A 20,251-nucleotide genomic window follows, 5' to 3' on the forward strand; every position below is an offset into this window, starting at 1 on the left:
AGGTCACAAATCTTGCCCGATTACAATAGTGACAAAGGACTGCAACTATCCAGACATCTCTGTCTGACAAAAGTAGAATATTTATCAATATTTTTCTTTCTTTTATAATAATTGCGTTCTTAAAAGGGGTGGAGTAGCAAAAAGGAAATTCTATAAAGGTTAGAAAGATGCCATGAATTAAAATTCTACAGGGGAAAAAGAGCCCGAGTGGAATGAGAAAATCTCTAAGATGACATTATAAAGACAGAGAGATCTAATTTTTATGAAGAGAACAAGGGGTTTGTTGTTTAAAGAGATTGGTAAGAATTAGTAGGTAACTTCACCTACTAACTTATACATTTGAAAGATATATAGAGAAGATAGAAGCCTGAGCAGATGATGACGGACGAATACAAAAGCATATTGTGAGAATAGTGTCAGGAGTGCTAACACTCAGAATAACTAAGAAAAGGTAAGGACATTTTTAGTGCCATTGGTTAACAGAGGAATATCAAAAAACCTACAGGCCCACTGCTTGGGGTGGCTGGGTGATGATAACCAACTACTGAGACAAGGTAGAGCTTCTCTATTCTAATTTGATGTGTTTTCTTTGCCAAGGAGAATGATCCTTGGCCAGAAAGGAAAGAAGAGAAATGGCTAGTAGGCACTTGATAACCCACAGTAATGAGAAAATATTAAAAGAACACCTAGCTGCCCTTGATGAATCTAAGTTGACTGGTGCGGATGAATTACATATTCAGGTACTGAGTGAAATGGTAGTGCAACTGATGACTAATTGTCAGTGATATTTGAGACATTGTGCAGAATGCAAAAAGCACCACAGTACTGGAAAAGAGCAAATGCAGTCCTAATTTGTTGTTTAAAAGGCAAAATACTAGAATCTGCAAACTTAGGCCAGTGAATTGACTCTGATCCCAGGCAAAAATCTAGAACGTGTAATTAAAGATATGCTAAGTAAACACAGAAAGAAAAGCAGTGAACACACACACACACACACACACACACGCACTCACACACACATTCCAGGATGACTTTACTAACAACAGAATTACCAAACCAGTAGATCAAGGGGGTGTTGTACATAAAATTTACCTAGATTTTATCAAAACCTTTGATAAAACGTACTATGCTATTCTACTGGAAAAGATGGAGAGATACAAGCCAGGTGATAATATAACTAGATGCAGTTGGAACTGGTTGGATGGCAACAACATCAGTTTGGAAGGTCTCTTGTGGAACAGTATTTCTTAGATCTGTGTTAGTCCTTGTGCTATTAACCTTTTTAAAAATTTGTGATCAATGATATGGATAAAAGCACAGATGTCATACTTCCAAAAACTTGCAGATGACACAAAACTGTAAGGAAGAGTTAAAATACTGTATAAAAAGATCTTAACAGCCTAAAACACTGGGCTGGATATAAAAAAAAATTTATAGGAAGAAATGTAGTTTTAAACTTGAGTCCAAGAAATAAACCAGTATAGATAGTGAGACAAAAACGTGTCTAACAAAATGGACTGCAAGAGCAATATGTATCAACAGTGTTATACAACACCCAAAATCGATTTCAGTCTTAGAATTTGTTAAGAGAAGCATAGTTTTCAGGATTGAGGAGGTGGTAGTTTTTCTGTATTCTAGCCCGTTCACAACTCATCTGGAATGCCATTTTCAGTTCCCTCCACCACAGTTTGTGAAAGACATTGATAAGGTGGAGAATTTTCAAGAAAAGGCAACTAGAAAGATGAAGGGCCTTGAGACATTTTCATAAAATGAGCAGCTACAGAAACCAGGGATACTTAGCTTGGAGAAAACTCAGGGGATACATGATAGCTGCCTTAGAATTATTAAAGACTGTCATGTTGGAAGAAGGTTTAGCATGTTCTGTTTGTCCCAGAGGAAAGTACTGGGAGCAGTGGGGGTAAAGAAGAGGCAAATTTAAGCGAGATAGTAAGAAAAGATTCCTAAGACTAAGCACGACCCAGAATTACTGTTCTGTCTTGGGATACCTTGTGAGGTAGTAGTGGGTTCCCCAAGTATGTGTAGAATAAATATATATATATATATATATATATATGTATTTGTGTGTAATGGTGGTCATCTCTAGGGAGGGGAGGGGGAAAAAAGAAAAAAATGTATGTGATAACTTTGGTATATATTTAAAAGGAATAGCAAACTATGCATAGTAGATCTGTAGTTTCATGGGCTATCATCTTTTTTTTATTATAGTATGTTATGGAAATGCTTGTTTTATTCCATAAATTTAAAATAAAATAAATTAAAAGAAAAAGAGAATGTTGGGTGCCCATTTGTCAGGAGGTGTTACAGAGAGAATCCCTGTGAACATCTTGAGAGTAGGGATTGATTTTGCTTTTCTTTGTATTCACTAGTACTTTGCACAATGTCTGGCACATAGCAGGTGTTTAATAAAGATTTATTGACTGATTGATTGTACTAGATGAACTCTGATGTTCTTTCCAAATCTGAAATTCTATGATTTTATAATATTTCCTGAGTGAGAAAAATACAGTGGACTTAATTAAATATTCTATATTTATTCATTTTAAGGAGAACAGGGTCCGTTCGCCTTTAGACTGTGATCACCTTTAGAGCAGGGGCTGTTTTTCCTTCTGTCTGTGTCCTCATCACTTCATATACTCTGTGTCACATACGAGGTACTTAATAAATATTTGTTGATATGAGATAATTTAACTTGATTTTTTTCTGAAATTGGTCTCTAGCTTATGGATGTGTGGCATCAAAATTTGTTCCAGTCAGTACACTGGTACTCCTATTTGTGGATTCAGCTTGTTACCCTTACCTAAAGTAAAACCTCCAGGTCCACAAGTATCTACCTCTGTTGCTACCCCAACCCTTTCAAATAAGCTTGATCCACATAGAATCCCTTTTCCCACTGAGGACATGTATTTATTGTTCCCCTGCCCCATGTGGAATAAGCAGCTTCCAGAGATATTGAATTCTCCTTCATTGGAAGTCTTTGAGCAAAGAACTTGGTGACCGATTATCTAGCATAATATAATGGCCATTCTTTTTCAGGTGTGGGTTGGATTAAATGGTTTCTAATATTGCTTCCACCTCTAAAATTTGATGATTCTTTGGAAAGACACATTTCTCTCATTTTATGTAAGTTACAAAATATTATTTTGTGCACTCTTATATGTGTATGATGTCTCTCCACAGGATCCACTAACAAGCATGAATTAAACACCAACTATGACACACTACGTAAGGCCCTGGGAATCTAAATATGAAGACTCAAACAATCCCTATTCACAAAGACCTTAGATTCTAAGTTCTTTGAGGGCAGAGACTATATCAATTTTTGATTTTGCATCCTCAATGCCTAGCACAGTGCCTGGCACATAGTAGGTACTTAATGTATCATTGTTTGATTAGTTGAAATATATCTCATAACATCACCCTTTCAAAAAAAGACTGATGTTCAACATGTGATACCCCTTCTATCAAGACCTCATGTCCCTCCTAACCCCCATTTCCCTCTCCATCAGAACTAAATGAGCTAATCAGTTCCATTTAGGTAGGGCTTTGGAACATTATATTAAGTCACCAATGATTAGTGATGGGACCCAACTTCTTTCTGTTGCCATGGAACCTTCCTTGGCAAAGAAGTGTCCCATCTATTCATCATCTACTGGAAACTATACCCCAGTAGGAGAAAATGTTAAGGGGTGTGTGTGTGTGTCTCTGTGTGTGTGTCTGTGTCTGTGTCTGTGTGTGTTTGTCTGTGTTTTAAGTACTTTTGCAATTGTGCTATTGCTTTACCAAGTGTTAAAAGGAGCATGGGTATGAAACCAATCAAAGAAAACAATTCAGTTAATCCGCCTTAAGACTCAGACTCATCCAATTGTCTGGAAGCCAAGTCTCTCTTCCCTGGAAACTCTGATGACAGTACTTAACAAGTTGAAACAAGCTTATTTCCCTGTGTAACTTTTCCAGGAAAAGTCAAATCAAAAGCCATCTAAAGGATCCCAGCCTCCCCTTTGTGCCTAGACTCTTTCATGACACTTCTTCTGAACTGTTCTTGAGAAGCCAGTTACTTTTTGGAAAGGTCATACCCCTTTCTGCCACCATTGAAAGGGAATTATGGTATCATGCAAGGAGAAACATATTCCTGCTGAATATTCAGGATAGTCCTTGAAGAGCTGATTGACACGGCCAGGGAGTATTGAATTCCCTATTCCTAAGAATATTGGATTAGATAGTATTTCCTATGACCTTATCCTATGGCAATAACTGGCATTAATATGGGAGCTTTGCAAAACACTGGAATAGATTATTTCCTTTGAGCCCTGTAAGTTTAGTATTGCCAGTACTATCATCACTCCCATTTGACAAATGAAGAGTATGAAGGTTAGATGGTTTAAGTCATTTGACCTCAGTCATGAAGCTAGTAAATGCGAGAGGTGGAATAAGGACCCAGTTAACATTCAGACTACAAATCTAACACTCTTTCCATGATACCAGCTACCTCAACTTTCACAGACACCGTGGGAACAAGCACTTATTAAGTATCTACTATGCGTCGGTCGGGAATCTAGGTAGCACAATGGATAGAGTATTGGGCCAGGAGTCGGAAGATCTGAGTTCAAATCTGGCCTCAGACACTTACTAGCTGTGTGACCCCGGGCAAGTCACTTCACACTGTTTGCCTCAGTTTCCTTATATGTAAAATGAACTGGAGGAGATGGCAAACCACTCCAGTATCTTTGCCAAGAAAATCCATGACCCATGAATTCATGAGGAGTCAGACATGACTGAAAGAACTGAACAACAACAACGTGCAGACGTTGTGCTAAGTACTTCACCAATAATATCTCATGTGATCTTCACAACAACCCTGGGTGATATTATTATTCCCATATTACAGTTCAAGAAACTGAGACAGATAGAGGTTAAGTGACTTGCTAAGTGTCATCCAAGTAAGTGTCTGAGGTCAGATTTTAATTCAGACCTTCCTGACTCTAATCCCAGCTCTCTATCCACTGCTCCACCTACCTGCCTATACCAATTAAGAAATTCTGCTTTATGGTTATCATTCCACCACTAACTAACTTTCTGAAAAATTTTGGAATAAAATGTTTGTAGCTGTGTTTATACACTCAGTCCATTCCAATTTGTATTATATTATTTGCATTCATGTCTTACCTCCCTGATTATAATCTCCCAGCAAGGGTAAGAATTGTGTTTTGATTATTTTTGTATATCCTACAGTGCTTAGCACATAGTTTGCATATGATAAATGTGCAATGAATGGAGGAAAAGTTCTATGTGGTTGGAAAATGATTTTGTTCTGAAATAATAGCTTACATTTATGAAGTACTTCATGATTTAAGAAGTGTTTTATTAACAGCAATATTGTAAGATGATCAGCTGTGAATGACTGAACTATTCTCAGCAATACAATGATCCAAGACAACTCTGAAGGACTTATGATGAAAAATGCTATCCTTCCCCAGAGAAAGAACTGATTGGTATCTGAATACAGATTGAAGCACACTTTTTTTTTACTTTCTTTATTTTTCTTGAGTTGTTTTCATCTATGTTTTCTTTCACAACATGACCAATATAGAAATATGTTTCGCATGACTGTACATGCATAATCTGTATCGAATTGTTTGCCTTCTCAATGAGGAGTGTGGAGAGGGAGGAAGGGAGAGAATTTGAAACTCAAAATTTTGAAAATGGATTCTAAAATTGTTTTTACATGTAATCAGAGAAAAATAAAATAATAAACAAAGAAAGTACTTTATATATAACATTTCATTTGATCATCATGACAATCCAAATCAGTAGGTACTTCAGGTATAGTTATCCCTGATTTAGATGTGAAGAAAGCAAGGCTCATAGGTTAAATGACTAGCCTGTGGTCTCACACAGCTGTTAAGTGATGGAAGGCAGGCACTTACAAGGTGGTCAGAAGAAGCAATGCAAGGGTACTCTTTAAATTCTTGCTGAAGAACTTCGGAATTGCTTGCTTGACATGGGAGACACTAGCAAAGGTCTGCCCAGCATGGCATGCCCAAATCAAAGAAGGCTCTGTACTCTATGAGCTAACCAGAATTGCACTAACTCAAAAGAAACGTGAGATGCAGAAATTCAGAGACATCTCCACTCCAAATGTTCATTTGAACTATTTGTACCCAACCTGTGGTAGAGCCTTCTGAGCTTGTATTGCTCTGATCAGCCACAGTCAGACACACTGTACCTTGACTCCAACATAGTGATGTCATTTTGGTCCTCTTCGAGAACAAAGGACAACAACCATGCCAAGTGATGGAATTGAATCCAAATACCTTCAGACTCTAAGCCCAGGATGCTTTCCTCACTCTATTAGATTTAGCAGGTGTGTGAGAAGTGTTTTTTTATGAACATCTTAGAACTTGAAGGGATTTGGGACATCATTTCATCCAACCCTCCTTATTTTATAGGATGCAGAAACTGAGATCTGGAGAGGTTAAACCATTGACTTGATGTTACACAACTCATCAGTAGCAGAGCTGGGATTAGAACACCAACCTCTTGATTCAATGTGCTGCTGGTGCTAAGGACTGGATTTAGGATGAAGGAAGACTCAAGGTAACAAATTAAAAAATACTTCATCAAGGTCTTGTTTTAGTTGTATTATGGATAATAATTCTATAGGTAAAACTATAAGTAAACCATTGGAACTGTCCCTCCACATCTTCCCTGGCTTCCTTCAAATCTCAGCTCACCTTCTTCAGGAAGACTTTCCCAGTCCTCCTTCATCTTAGTGCCTTCTCTCTAAAACTATTTCTATTCATCTCTTATACACTCTTCTCTCTCTCTTTTTCTCTCTTCTCTTCTGTGTGTGTGTGTGTGTGTGTGTGTGTGTGTGTGTGCGTGTGTGTGTCTAGGATTAAAGAGAAAGAAGAGAGTGAATTGGATTACCTTTAGGAAATTTTAAAGTTTTTTAAGTACCTCAAGTTTCTCTGTAAAACAAATGTGAATGTAATGCCATTTTAAAAATTATTGTTATATAGCTTCAAGACATGGAATATGATATGATCTGTGAAGAATTTAAGAGTGCCATTTAAAGCAACACTTCTTAAACTGTGGGTTACGACCCCATATGGGCTTGTGAAAATTTAGCAACAGTGAAAGTTTCTGAATGTGCAATGATCAAAAAATAATTAAAAATCAAATGCATAATGAATCTGAGGTATTTCTGGCAGCTCTTGTCCATGTTGCATCGAGCAACTTCACTGCAGCCGTGGTTCTGAACACAAAGCATGTGCACTTTGCACTGTGCATGCCCTCAAACACTGCTGAAATGGGAAAATAGGTGGCCAGTGGAAAAAGTTTAAGAAGCCCTGATTTAGAGGGCAATGGAAAGATAGATATGAATAGGCTGCAACAAATTATAAACAGTGATTTATGAAGGGAAAGTAGTGTAAAGAACAATATCAAAGAAATGTATGATTGAAAAAGAAGATGAGCTCATTTGTGGTCAAAATAAAGGGATCGCTGACTTACAGCCTTTGGGTTCCATTTCCTTTACAAAAATGTCAAGAGAAAGTAAGGAAGATCCCCAGCATACTGGGTGGAGCAGTGTTGGTTAACTTAAAGCAGGACAGAAGTCACATAGGAGGGGGAGTTATAGATAGGTTGAGATCTACATCACTGGAGGGAATATCCACAATGATAAGATCACAAATTCATTTGAGTTTGAGTGTGAGGAGCAATCATTTGTTAGTTCAAATAAAACCCAACCTCTTGATTACAATTATTATTAAATAAAATTATTGAGTAACCCTATTAGGAAATAGATGAGTTTGAGATTCTCACACACACTTACGAAAGTCTCTTTACTCCCCTTACTGGAAGACCTAATGAACTCAAGCTCTCAGTTCAAACAAGCAGATGATTACAATTGATAGTAAAAGTATAAGCATTATCCTACTAAATGAATTAATGAGTAAACAGTTCTCTGTAATAGAGACATCATGCTGTATTTGGTCTTTAACCAAGACATTAAGTATATTGAACACTATAAAAGTCTCATGAATTATGTAATCTAATGTGTGAGGCATAGGAGTCTGAGCCAAGAGTTACCTAAATACTATTTTTTTCAAATTTACATTTAAAACCCTGGCTTTACTTCACTAAGTAATATTGGGGAAATGGCACCAAAACAACTTATTGAGCTGTGAAAAATTCAGAAAAGCCAAATATTTCTAATTATGAATGGATGAGGGTAGGGAGGGGGCCAAAACTTCTATTACTGTATTTGACCTTTATAAAAATCAAGTTGGACAAATTCATTCGTTCATACAGTTATAGTCTTGATCTCAGTGTTCTTATTAGAATATAAATTCCTTGAGGGCAGGGATCATTTTGTTTCATAGAATCACAGAATTTTAGTACTAGGAATTACCTTAGAGAAATATATAGAACAATCTGTTCATTTTTTTTCTATTCTCTTACTTTTTTAATTTTATTTATAATTTATGGAATAAAATGAGCATTTTCATAACATAGTACAATAAAAATATGATTGCACATGAAACTGTAAATCTACTATGCACGATTTGCTATTCCTTTCAAAACACAATAAAATTATCATGTAAATTGTTTTCTTTTTTTTTTCCCTTCCCCCACCCAGAGATGGCTACCATTAGACACAAATAGGCATTTATATGTAAAGTTATTCTACATATACTTCTATTTATCAGTTCTTTCTCTAGCAACCTGTTCATTTTACAGATAAAGAAACTGAAGCTATTTGAGGTTAAGTGACTTTCCTAAAACCACACAGGAAGTCAGGTGCACAGCCAATCCAGACCTTTGGTCCACACCCAGGCCTGTCCCACCAAGCTATTTCTCTAAAATCATAGTTCTACTTAACCTGGAACTGAACCTGGATTATGCTATGAAAGCCATCTATCTTTACTAACCCTCCCAGTAACTCACCTGGTGCTTTGTATATAGTAGACAGTTAATAACTTCTGTTGAATAAATGATGATAGCTCACATTTCTTTGGCACTTTGAAATAACTACTTCTCTCATAACAACCCTATGCAGTAGGTAAGAAAAGTATCACTACTCCTCCCGTCCATTTTCCAGATGAGGAAACTGAGGTTCAAAAGGTCACCTTGTGTCTGAGGGGGAAGGTAAGCTCCCCTTCTGGGCTCTTTCATATATACCAGTGAGTTAAATGGCTGGATGTACTATAGCTTTTAATTATAAAATAAAGGCTAATTATTTTTTGCTTCTTATGGTTTAGGAGTTTGAGAACATAAGACAAATTTGACAACCTAGGTTCCAGCTCTTCAGAGGGAATGTACTCTGTAAAGTTAGACACACACACACACACACACACACACACATACACACACACACACAGAGTTATCTGTTTTAGAGGCACTGTCACATAATGACTTCAGTGACCTTAACCTCTTTAAGTCTTCACTTCATCATCTGGAAAAAGAGGCTAATGATAGCCCCTATCACATAGGGTTGTTGTGGGGATCAAATAAGATAATATATATGTAAAATGCTTTGCAAATGTTAAATTCTATATAAACTTTGGTATTATCATGTATGAAGTGCTTTGCAAATTGCAATGCTTTTTACAGACATAAGCTATGATTATTATTTTAAGTCTTTGTAAAATGTATTTAGCAAGAAAAGGAAAGGTACTACAAAAAAGCAAAATTAATCTTTTCTACTTGAATGTTCATTTAAGCCACAATTATTACTTTGAAAATCACTGTTTCTTTACCAGTATATAAGAGGCAAGGTGTCATTGTTGTCCAGAAAGTTCAATACATACTGTAGCAAAAGTTGACATTAAACATCAAGTATCACTGATGGCAGGCACTGACTTCCTAATTGGGCTTAACAATAGTATAGTTTAGTACATATATATGCTTTGTTGTATAGTTTAGCAATAGTATAGTTTAATAATTGTGGGTGTGTGGTTTGTCCTTTGTTCTCAAAGAGGACCATGACATCAGGGAGATAATGACATGACTTGCAGTTGACTTTGATTTGATTGAGGGAGGGCTGTGCAAGGTCACCAGCTTCACTTTCTTCTCCAAAGCCACCTGGGTCAAGTGGCCAGATATTGATCAGGACGACTGGAGATGGCCCAGGATGCAGTGGCAGACCTTGGCCCTGTTAAGCTAAGGTCTTTTCAGGTACTCATTTTGAGTGAGGCAATGCCCATTCAGCTAATAGGCCTCTTTAAGAAGTGAGTCAAGGGATGGCCCCTTTAATGAAAAAAAAAATTCAAACTGGGAGGGAAAGACCCTCAGGTTGTTGGTTAAGAGAGAAACAGTTAATATTTACATTCTCTCTGAGCAGGAGGTCCCAAAATATAACCATTAAGTGGGGCTTGGGCAGAGATCTATTGTTGTCCAATCCATAAGATCCAGAATGAATAGAGTTTAAGGCTTGGTATTGGAAGAAGAAATTTAGCCAGTAAACTCCAAGTTAATGAGATAGCTTTCATCCATCAAAATTTACCTTCCTTTGGGCAGAACACTGGGATGGGTGGGGAAGGGAGGGGAGGGAGGAGAGAAGAGGAGAGAGATAAATGATTGTCATGCAATGAAAGTAACATCCTGTTTTTCATTTAAAAGAAAAAATTTAAGTGCCATGAGATCCATTCACACAATGAAGGAAGTCATTATCATTCAGTTCCTGAAAATGGACATCTTCCATTACTTCTTTCCAGGTGAACCTAAAGAGAAGTAGGAATTTTCCTACATAAGCAACCTTCATAGCTTCCTTTCTACTTATGACAAAACTAAGCATACTAAGTCCTCCATTCCAATCAGGCTATTATATTAATTGTCTAAAAGGATGTGATCTCTACCCCTGATATGATTCCTTGATGGTAAAGACAGGAGCTACATACTGAGACATGATTTGGTTAAACCAGGCTATTGTCCCACCCGCCCACAATCTCCAGGAGCCAATTAAATTCAACAAATATTTAATAAATGCCTATTACATACAAGTAGGTAGCCAGGTTGCTCAGTGGACAGAACACAGGGCCTGGAGTCAGGAAGATCTGATTTCAAACCTGGCTTCAGATACTCACTAGCTGTGTGACCATGGGCAAGTCACTTAACCTCTGTTTGTCTTAATCCACTGGAGCAAGAAATAACAATAAGCACTCCAGTATCCTTGCCAAGAAAGCCACAAATGGGGTCTCGAAAAGTCAGACATGACTAATCAAAAATAACAACAACACGTACAATAGAGTCCTTTCTATCTTAGAAACAGACAAGACTCATGTCCCTTCAACAGGCACTTTAAGACCTGATCCAGCATTGATAGGGTGATGGGACCTGGACCCCTAAAAGGAAAAGACCGTATCTGTGAAAGCAACCCAGCCCCTGAACTTTCCCACACTGGAGTTTCTCCTGATGTTGAGGTTTAGAGGTTATGGGGTGCTGGGACTCCAAAATCACAACATGCAGGGGGGTCTTAGGAAGATCTGGAAGGGAGTGGCCAGTAAGCTGGGGTGAACAGAATGCCTGGGACCTGGACCAGGAGGCCAAGGGAGAATGGAGTCTAGATAGCATTAAGAGTGGGAAGTGGCCATGGGCCATCTAGAAGCAATAGACAATGGAGGGCTAGGTAACAGAACTGGGAGATTGGGTGTAGGCGATAATGAAAGGCCTGTTGATAAGATTATAGCCTCAGGCCAACATCAGAGATCTGGCCATGTGGGAAAAGTCCAGGGTTTTTCCTTTTTGAGGTCTAGATCCCATCCTCATCACTGAGGCATCTAGCCCATCCTAGCCTACCTAGATATTCAATACTTCTTTCAACTGTCCTTTAGCTGTGGCTCTCGGTCCCAACCCAGACCACTTAACTCTTTCAATGTCTGTACCTGGCCCACCCACGGCTATTCATCACTCCTTAATCCCATCCAGATCTTCTCACTGTCTTTTCTTGTATATAAGTACCAACCTTACCCTCACTAAATTGCACAGATTCACTTAGAATCTAGCCTACTTCTACTGGCGATACAACAAACCTTGCCACCTTGATTGAAAGAAGGCTTGAGTGGTTGAATTCTTTCAAGGCAGACTCCCCCTATGCCCTTGCATTTTGGGGTTCCCAGCACCACAAACCGCAACAGTGGGAGGCAACACACATTCCTTCAGGGAGACAAATTGGGAAAGAAACACTGGACACTAAATAAGCAGCATTTTTTTTAGTATACCTAGTATAGTTTGAGTTAAAGAAATGAAAAGTTCCTACTTTGCAGCAATAAATGTGAGACAGTAGAATTTGGACAACAAATCCCTACTGTTCAGCATGCTGTGCTAGGATTAAAACACATCTTCTGAATCAATATCTAGTACATTTTTCTTTTTCCAAGACAGAGAACTCAAATGTCTATATTATTTTCTATAAGTGGCATTTAGGACCAGACAGTTTTAGGGCTAGGAGGAGCTTGCCTAGAGAATACTGTGTATATGTGTTTATGTATATATATGTGTTGGTGGATTCTAGGTGTCCTTTCTTAAGGGCACAAATTTATCCTCAGAACAGCCCTTCTACTAGGGATATTTTAATCCAGGTCTTTCCTCCCTTTCAAAGAGACCTTTTTGATCCCTGTAAATACTTACGGTTCTCCATCAAACTCTAGGTCTAGAGAAACTTATGAACAGCCTGTGAAAATGGCCACAGGTGTGTGTGTGTGTGTGTGTGTGTGTGTGTGTGTGTGTGTGTGTGTGTGTGTGTGTGCGCGCGCGGCGCGCGCGCAGGCACACATATTTTCCTTGAATTTGGAAAGCATCAACAATGGCAGTAAATGCATGCAACTTTTATCTTTGGAACAAGGAAGGATTTCCAGTTGGCTGGTTTTCTGTCATAAAACATCCTGGTTACATTCTTGAATCTGAATAGGAGCATTAGCATATAAGTAAAGCAAATCTATAAATAATAAAAAAAGAAGAAATAAAATGTTTTGATGCTCAGAAAGATTTTTTTATTTCTTCTTTTTTTCCGGTGTAAATAGGATTGGAGGATTTAAAGCTGAAAGCAACATTAGAAATCACCTAATTCAACTCCCTGGGTTAACAGATGAGGAAACATTGCCTGGGAGATGATATGACTTACCCAAAGTTATATCGTAATATGTAGCAGATCCAGTACTGAATCCCTGGTCCTCTCAACTTGAAATCTATCCCTTTTTTTCTACCACACCACGCTAGCTTGAGGGAAGGGGCCTACTACTACCAGTGATTTAGGATGATAGAGTTAGAGCCAGAAAGGACCTTAAAGATCACTGAATCCAACTCCCTAGTTTTACAGATAAGGAATTTGAGGCCCAGGGAAATTATCCGCATTTGATTCTGGCCCAAGGACCAGAAGGCGGATGGAACAAAAAATTCCTCCCATGCCCCCCATTTAAATAAGGCTAAGACCAGCTAACTCTTTATTTCCCATCTGCCTCCCTGCCTGGTTTTGACCCCATCTTCCTCGAGCCTGCTTGTACTTCTTCCACTTCCTTTTGTGTATTATCTTCCTCATTAGATTTTAAGTTCCTTGAGGGAATGGATTATCTTTGTTTTTCTCATTTACAATCCCTGAAACCTAAACGTTAAACACTCCTTAAACAAATTAACAAATATACCAAATTATACTGCATTGGTAGGGCAGCTAGATGGTGTAGTAAATACAGTGCTAGGCCTAGACTCAGGAAGACTCGTCTTCATGAATTCAAATCTGGCCTCAGGTCCTTAGTAACCGTGACCCTGGGCAAGTCACTTAACTCTACCTCGGTTTCCTTATCTATAAGATGAGCTGGAGAAGGAAGTGGCAAACCATTCCAGTATCTTTGCCAAGAACACCCCAAATGTGGTCATGAAAAGTTGTACAGGACTGAAAAACAACTCAACAGTAAGTATTGTTAAATCACATTTTTGTATTTGAATTCATGCGCCCAAGTTTAACTTCCTCTAACCCAAGCCTGAGCAGATAAGGTCTATAAACTGGCTCAAACTGGTAGAGGCAAGAGGTTAGGTGGGTAAATACACTGCCAAAGGAGTCATACACTCATTAAAACAAATATTTATTAAACCCTTAATGTGGGCAAAGTGTTGTACTAGGCACTGGGTAAGATGCAAAGTCTAGAGAATAAAAGATCCCAGAGCCTCCAAGAAGCTTGCAATCTAGGAGATGAGGTACAAATACAGAAAATTTCATATATATATATATATATACACACACACACATATATATACACACATATATATATATATACATATACATTATATATATTGTATGTGTGTGTGAACATTACACAACACACACACACACAGGCACACACAGAGTTGCAAAAGAGATGTGTGGATAAATCATGGCATTTACATGGCACCAATAGTGACACCATTCAAGGATGCACTGAAATTCTCTCTAATATCTTTTTCCATAGAGAAAACAACTAGACTATAAGTTCCATGCAGGCAAGAACTGCATCCTATTATCTTTGTATCTTCCATTCACCCCTTCATGGGTGACCAGAAATCAAGAACAGAGCAGTAATCATTTATTAAGTAGCTACTATATTTCAGAAACTATGATAGGCACTGAGTTCCAACAACAAAATGAAAATAGTTCTTGTCCTCAAGGACTTAAATTCTATTAGGGAGAAGGAAGATACAATATATAGAGAGATTATATACACAATAATTTGAGGAGGGAGGGAGCATTAACAAATAGGAGAATCAAAAGAAGAAAAAAGCTTCCTATACTCAGTGGCACACGATCTGAACCTTGAAAGAGGCTAGGGATTCTAAGTCCTGAGCAAGAGAGAGTACATTCCAAGGATGAAGGGCAACTTCTTAGAATACGTGGTAAAGGGTTATAAAATAATATGTTAGGGAAGCAACAAGTAGTTGAGTTTGGCTGAGACATACACTATGTGAAGGGGAGTAATGGTAAATGATCCTGGAAAAGTGGGCTGCAGGCATATTATGAAGGGCTTTAAATGTCAAGCTGAAGAGCTTATACTTTAGGGAGTTTATACAATAGGGAGCACCTGGTGGTTATCAAGGAAGTGAAGTTGTCAGGTTTGTGCAATAGGAAGATTACTTTGGCAATTGTATTAAGGCGGGTTTGGAGTGAGAGACTGGAATCAAAAAATCCAATTAGGAGGCTACTAAAACATATAGTAAAAGCCTTAACCAGGGTGTGGCTGTATGAGTAGAGAAAAGGGGAAAAGATGGAATAGTTTTTGTGAAGTCATAAATGCCAAGACTTGATAATGGTTATGTGTTGAGCCCAAAGTTACAAATCTGATTAGGTGGAAGGATGGTGGTGCCCTCAACACAAACAGGAAAGTTTGGAAGAAAGGTAGGAGAAAAGAGACAGTGCTGAGCTTGTGATTAAGTAATATTTTTCTTAATGACAATGATGATTCTGATAGTACTTTAAAAAAAGCTCAAAATCTTCCCAGTTCATACTTCCTTAAAGAAGAAGCCAGTTAGATTAGCCTCAAACACCACTTGATTTGGGCTGATTTGGTCTCCTGTTTAACTCTGTGTCATGTCACAGGTCCTAGCAATGATGAGGTCATGAGGTCATATACTCCTTCCTAGTAGTATCAGGGATCAAGGTTTGAGCGTTAGCTTCCTCCGTGAGATCTCCAGTGCAGAAGTACCAATGATGAATGTAAAGATAAATTTATTTTCTTACAATGTATCTATTTTCATATTTTGTGTATTATACATAGATACCTTAATGAATCTGCAATGTAATTGGAAGGATGGGCAATTTCTCTAAAGAACATAGCATAAACTTTTTTTTGCAAAAAATAATTCCCACCTTTTAAAGGGCTATTTTAAAAATTATAGCCTATGTGGATGTACATATAAAGTATATGGTTATAAAGTAATGAAATTATTTCTAAAAGCCATGCTCCAAACCACAGTTACCTCCTATGTACCACTCTTCCACAATCCAAGGGCAAAGTTCATCTCAGCATTACCATCCACCAATAAAATCCATTTCTTCAATGAACAGACATCCATTAAAGGTCTCCCATTGCACTGATGGAATTGCTACGATAATTCATGTCCATAAGATAATTCATTTAGGATTCTTTAGGGTTTCAAATCATGACTTTGAGGTAATTAGTTGTTCAGTCATTTCAGTGGTGTCTTCATGACCAAATTTGGGGCTTTCTGGGCAAAGATACTGGAATGGTTTGCCATTTCCTTCTCCAGCTCACTTTACAGGTGAGGAACTGAGGCAAGCAAGATTAAGTGACTTGCCCAGGGTCACACAGTTAATAAGTATTTGAAGCCAAATTTGAACTCAAGAGTCCTCTGGACTTGTGACCAGAAATTTAGAACAATGCAGTAATCATTTATTAAGTAGTTCTATATTCCAGGAACTATGGTAGGCACTGGGTTCCAACAACAAAATGAAAATAGTTCTTGCTCTCAAGGGACTTAAATTCCATTAGGTTATGAAATAACCTAAATTAGGTTAGCATTCTATCCACTGTGCCACCTAACTGCCCATTTCCAATTTACACACAGGAAAACAGAAATCCAGAAAAACTAAGCATTTTGCCCAAGACTACACAGGGAATAGATGTCAGAGTTCACATTCAAATCATCTCCAGACATCTTTCCACTGTCATGTTGTGTCTCTATAAAAAATAAAAATATAATAATATAAATAAATGGCTGTCATTGGTAGGTCCATATTGAAACAGTCTCACAATATAATCCTAGTATCAGTTTTAACCATTGTGATTACAGGGTAGGAGGTCTTGAGGGTACCTAATATAAACTGAGGAGCATCCAGGTGGCTCAGGGGATACAATGGCAAACCTGGAGTCAGGAAGACTCATCTTCCTGTGTTCAAATCTGGCTTCAGACACTTAACTAGCTGTGTGACCCTAGGCAAGTCATTTAATCCTGTTCTCAGTTTCCTCATCTGTAAAATGAACTGGAGAAGGAAATAGCAAACCACTCCCGTATTTTTGCCAAGAAAACTCCAAATGGGGTTACAAAAAGTTGGACACAGCTGAAAAATGACTGAAATATAAACTTACTGGATTTTAAGTGAATCAATGAAGAATAGGGAAAGTGATGGCGATGAGAGCAATGTGGAGAAACAAATAAGAAGAAAGAAGACTGTGGGAAAGAAAGAAGGGAGGTAGAAGAAGAGAAAGGGAAGGGCAAGAAAGTTCGTGAAAAAAAATACCTAAAAGAAGAAGAGAAAAGGGAAGAGAATGGATAAACTTCATCTTGGCTTGACTTAAAAATAGTCCATGAAAGAGAGAGAGTCCTTTGAATAATAGGATTTCTTGGCTTTTAGAACTGCAATGACTAGCAGGTGTAGCTAGTACCCTTTGGAAGAGGTCTATTGGGAGGTGGAACCACTTTCATGGTAACATATTTATAATATTTTGTTGATCCCTGTCTTTGGTGGACGTCGCTAGAGATCCAGAAGTAAAGCCAAATTCAAGAACTATTGCCAGAGGTGATTGAAGGAAAAAATCAAGAACACTGGATAGAAGGAAGTATACTGTCTGAGACCAAAACTAACAAAACTTCATTCTTTACCAACAGGACTCTCTGTTTACAGGAAACCTTCTCAGAAATGATTTGTTGATGGCTTACTGATGAGGATAAGGTCCCTCCCTGTATGTCATCAGGAAGAGCCACCCAAAAATGTAATCAGTGTAATATAATCTGTAAACTAGGAATTAGAATATACTAAGAAAATATGTTGATATGAAGGCTGAGGACATTGAAAAGATATGTGTAAACAGAATGGGAATGGTCAGCTTGAGGTCTAAAAAAAGGAGAGTTGAAGGGTAAATATTTTTTAGCCTTTCTTTCTAGAATACCTGTAATTCAGGGACTACTATGGCAAAAATGTACCTGAAGTGGGTTTTGTGAGTAAATGTAGGTTTTTGTGAAACATTGTAAGTCAGTCAACTTTGGTGATGATAACTTTTTAGATTTCTTCTTTTATTTAAGAAGATATCATTTTTGAAGTCAGAAAAATCTATTTTATTTTAAAAACTAGCCTTTTATTTGCTTTTTTTACATCAGTTTTTTTATTACTGCATAGTTCAGAATATTATTACACCTGCTATGACGTGATACCTAACCGAGTTTTACCTTCTTTTGCAAAACATTGACTATTGCTCCATCCTCAAAAAAAAAAAAAAGGCAGTTTGGTCTTTTTCCCAACTGAATGTGAAGATATGAATTTTAGTAAGGGGAGGCATATCTCCTTATACAAATCTAAGTGTTTTATTTCCTTAAAAACCTTTATAATGCTCCAGAATACTTGCTATTTCTTCTCTGTTGTTCATGTATGCTTTTTTCCTCTTCTTTCCTTTCCTTTTCCCCTTTTCTTTGACACATGTTATAATGCTTGTTTCTCCTAGGGTTAGTTGTTTTTTAAATTTATTTTATTTTCAATTCATGGGACAAAACAAGCATAATAGTACAATAAAAAAAAAGATGATTGCACATGAAACTGCAAATCTACCATGTATAACTTGGTATTCCCTCCAAATGTACAACAAAGTTATCATGTAAATTTCTTTTTTCTCCTTTTCTTCCCTTACCCCTCACCCTAGAAGTGGCTACCGTTAGACACAAATACACACACACACACACACAACACACACACACACACACAATATGTATTTATATAAGATTAAAATCCTTGGGTTAGTTTTTGCCAAGATTGCTTATCTTTCTCATTATTCAATTTTCCTTTCCTTTCCTCCTCCTAATTCTCCCTAATCTTCCTCTTAAAAAAAAAGTTTTACTCTAATTCTCTAGTTACTATTATGGATCTGAGATAACATGGATATGAGTACTCTCTCCAATAATTCAGAGTGCAACCCAAATGGTCCACCCATCCTATGTGACTCTCTTTCATAGCCTCCCTTAATTTCCCATTGGCTTTCCACCTGATGTTTTGGTGCCTTCCTAACCTTCTCTACACATTTTGAGGATGTCAGTGGGCACTGGACCTATTCATTGATTCTCTCTCCTCTCCCTTCTCTTTCTTCTCTCTTCCTGTCTCCCCATCTCTTTCTGTCTCTTGCTCACTCTCCATTTTTCTCTCTTTATCTCTCTCTGTCTCTGTCTCTCTCTGTCACTTGCTCTCTTTCTCTCTCTCTTTGTCTCTGTTTTTCTTTGCCTCTGCTGTCTCTGTCTCTCCTTCCCAGCCTCTCATTTCTTGACCAGGCCACATTGTTTTTCATACATTTGTTAAATGGCATCTTTTTACTTCTCCTACATAACTCCTTATTTATAATGTCACGCAGCCTGTTCATGCCACCATGTAACTTTAATTTTTTTCACCTCTTCTTTTTTTTAATCTTTCTTTTTCCAATGATTCCTGTAAGATTTTCTCTTGCCACAGAGTTAAGCAAAGCAAACTGACACAAAAGCCTCATTTGATAGATTAATGAAGCATTCTGCACCTGTAGTCTACTTCTATTCTACCAAGAGGAGACATATGTAAAACACATTTTTTTCCACAATATCGAATTACAATCTGATGAAACAAAAGACACTAACACACTGTTAAGTGGAGCTATGAATTAATCCAACCATTCTGGAAAGCAATGTGGAATTATTCGGAAAAAATGACCAAAATGTCCATTCCCCTTGACCTAGAAAGTGAAAAGAGTTCTGGTTTTGGAGAGATGGGACTTGTGTGAATTTAGGCAAGTCACTGTGTAACCTTGGAACCTTCACGGACTTCATTTTCTCATTTGTAAAAGAGGGTTAAACTAGATGACTTCCTTTCTAGCTCTAAATGTATAATTCCTGTTTCTTTTTTTGTCTCTCGTGAATAATCTTTTTCGATGCTACCTGAACGAATCAAATGTTCAATGTCCTCCATTTCTTTCAAGAAGGAAGGGGATTTATTTTCTCCTCTCTTCTTTGAGAAGAAGCTTAGTCATTATAATGACACAGTGTTCAGTTTCTTTTTTTCCATTTAATTTATTGTAGTTGTATATACTGTTTTCCTGTTTCTATTAACTGTATTTTATATCAGTTCATGTAGAATTTCCTCTGCTTCTCTGAATTCTTCATATTAATTATTTCTATAGAACAGAAATATATCATTATATTCATGGACCACAAAAATTGTTTTGCCAGTTAATGGATATCTACTTTTCCTCTAGTTCTTTGCTAGTGTTGCTAGGAATATTTTGGTATTTTTCTATTT

At 37.5% G+C, this 20,251-nt stretch overlaps 1 pseudogene across 1 annotated transcript in view; it reads left to right on the top strand.

Moving 5' to 3' along the window:
• LOC110201366 (large ribosomal subunit protein eL15 pseudogene) overlaps positions 1 to 20,251 on the top strand; it is a 48,570-nt pseudogene that overhangs the window by 4,676 nt on the left and 23,643 nt on the right. The window contains exon 2 of the transcript XR_013486970.1: positions 6,468 to 6,615. The product of XR_013486970.1 is annotated as a large ribosomal subunit protein eL15 pseudogene (transcript). The remainder of the gene's footprint in view (positions 1 to 6,467; positions 6,616 to 20,251) is intronic.

The sequence above is a fragment of the Phascolarctos cinereus genome, unplaced genomic scaffold, assembly GCF_003287225.1.
Source record: "Phascolarctos cinereus isolate Bilbo 61053 unplaced genomic scaffold, phaCin_HiC Scaffold_5;HRSCAF=322, whole genome shotgun sequence".
Lineage (NCBI taxonomy): Eukaryota > Metazoa > Chordata > Mammalia > Diprotodontia > Phascolarctidae > Phascolarctos > Phascolarctos cinereus.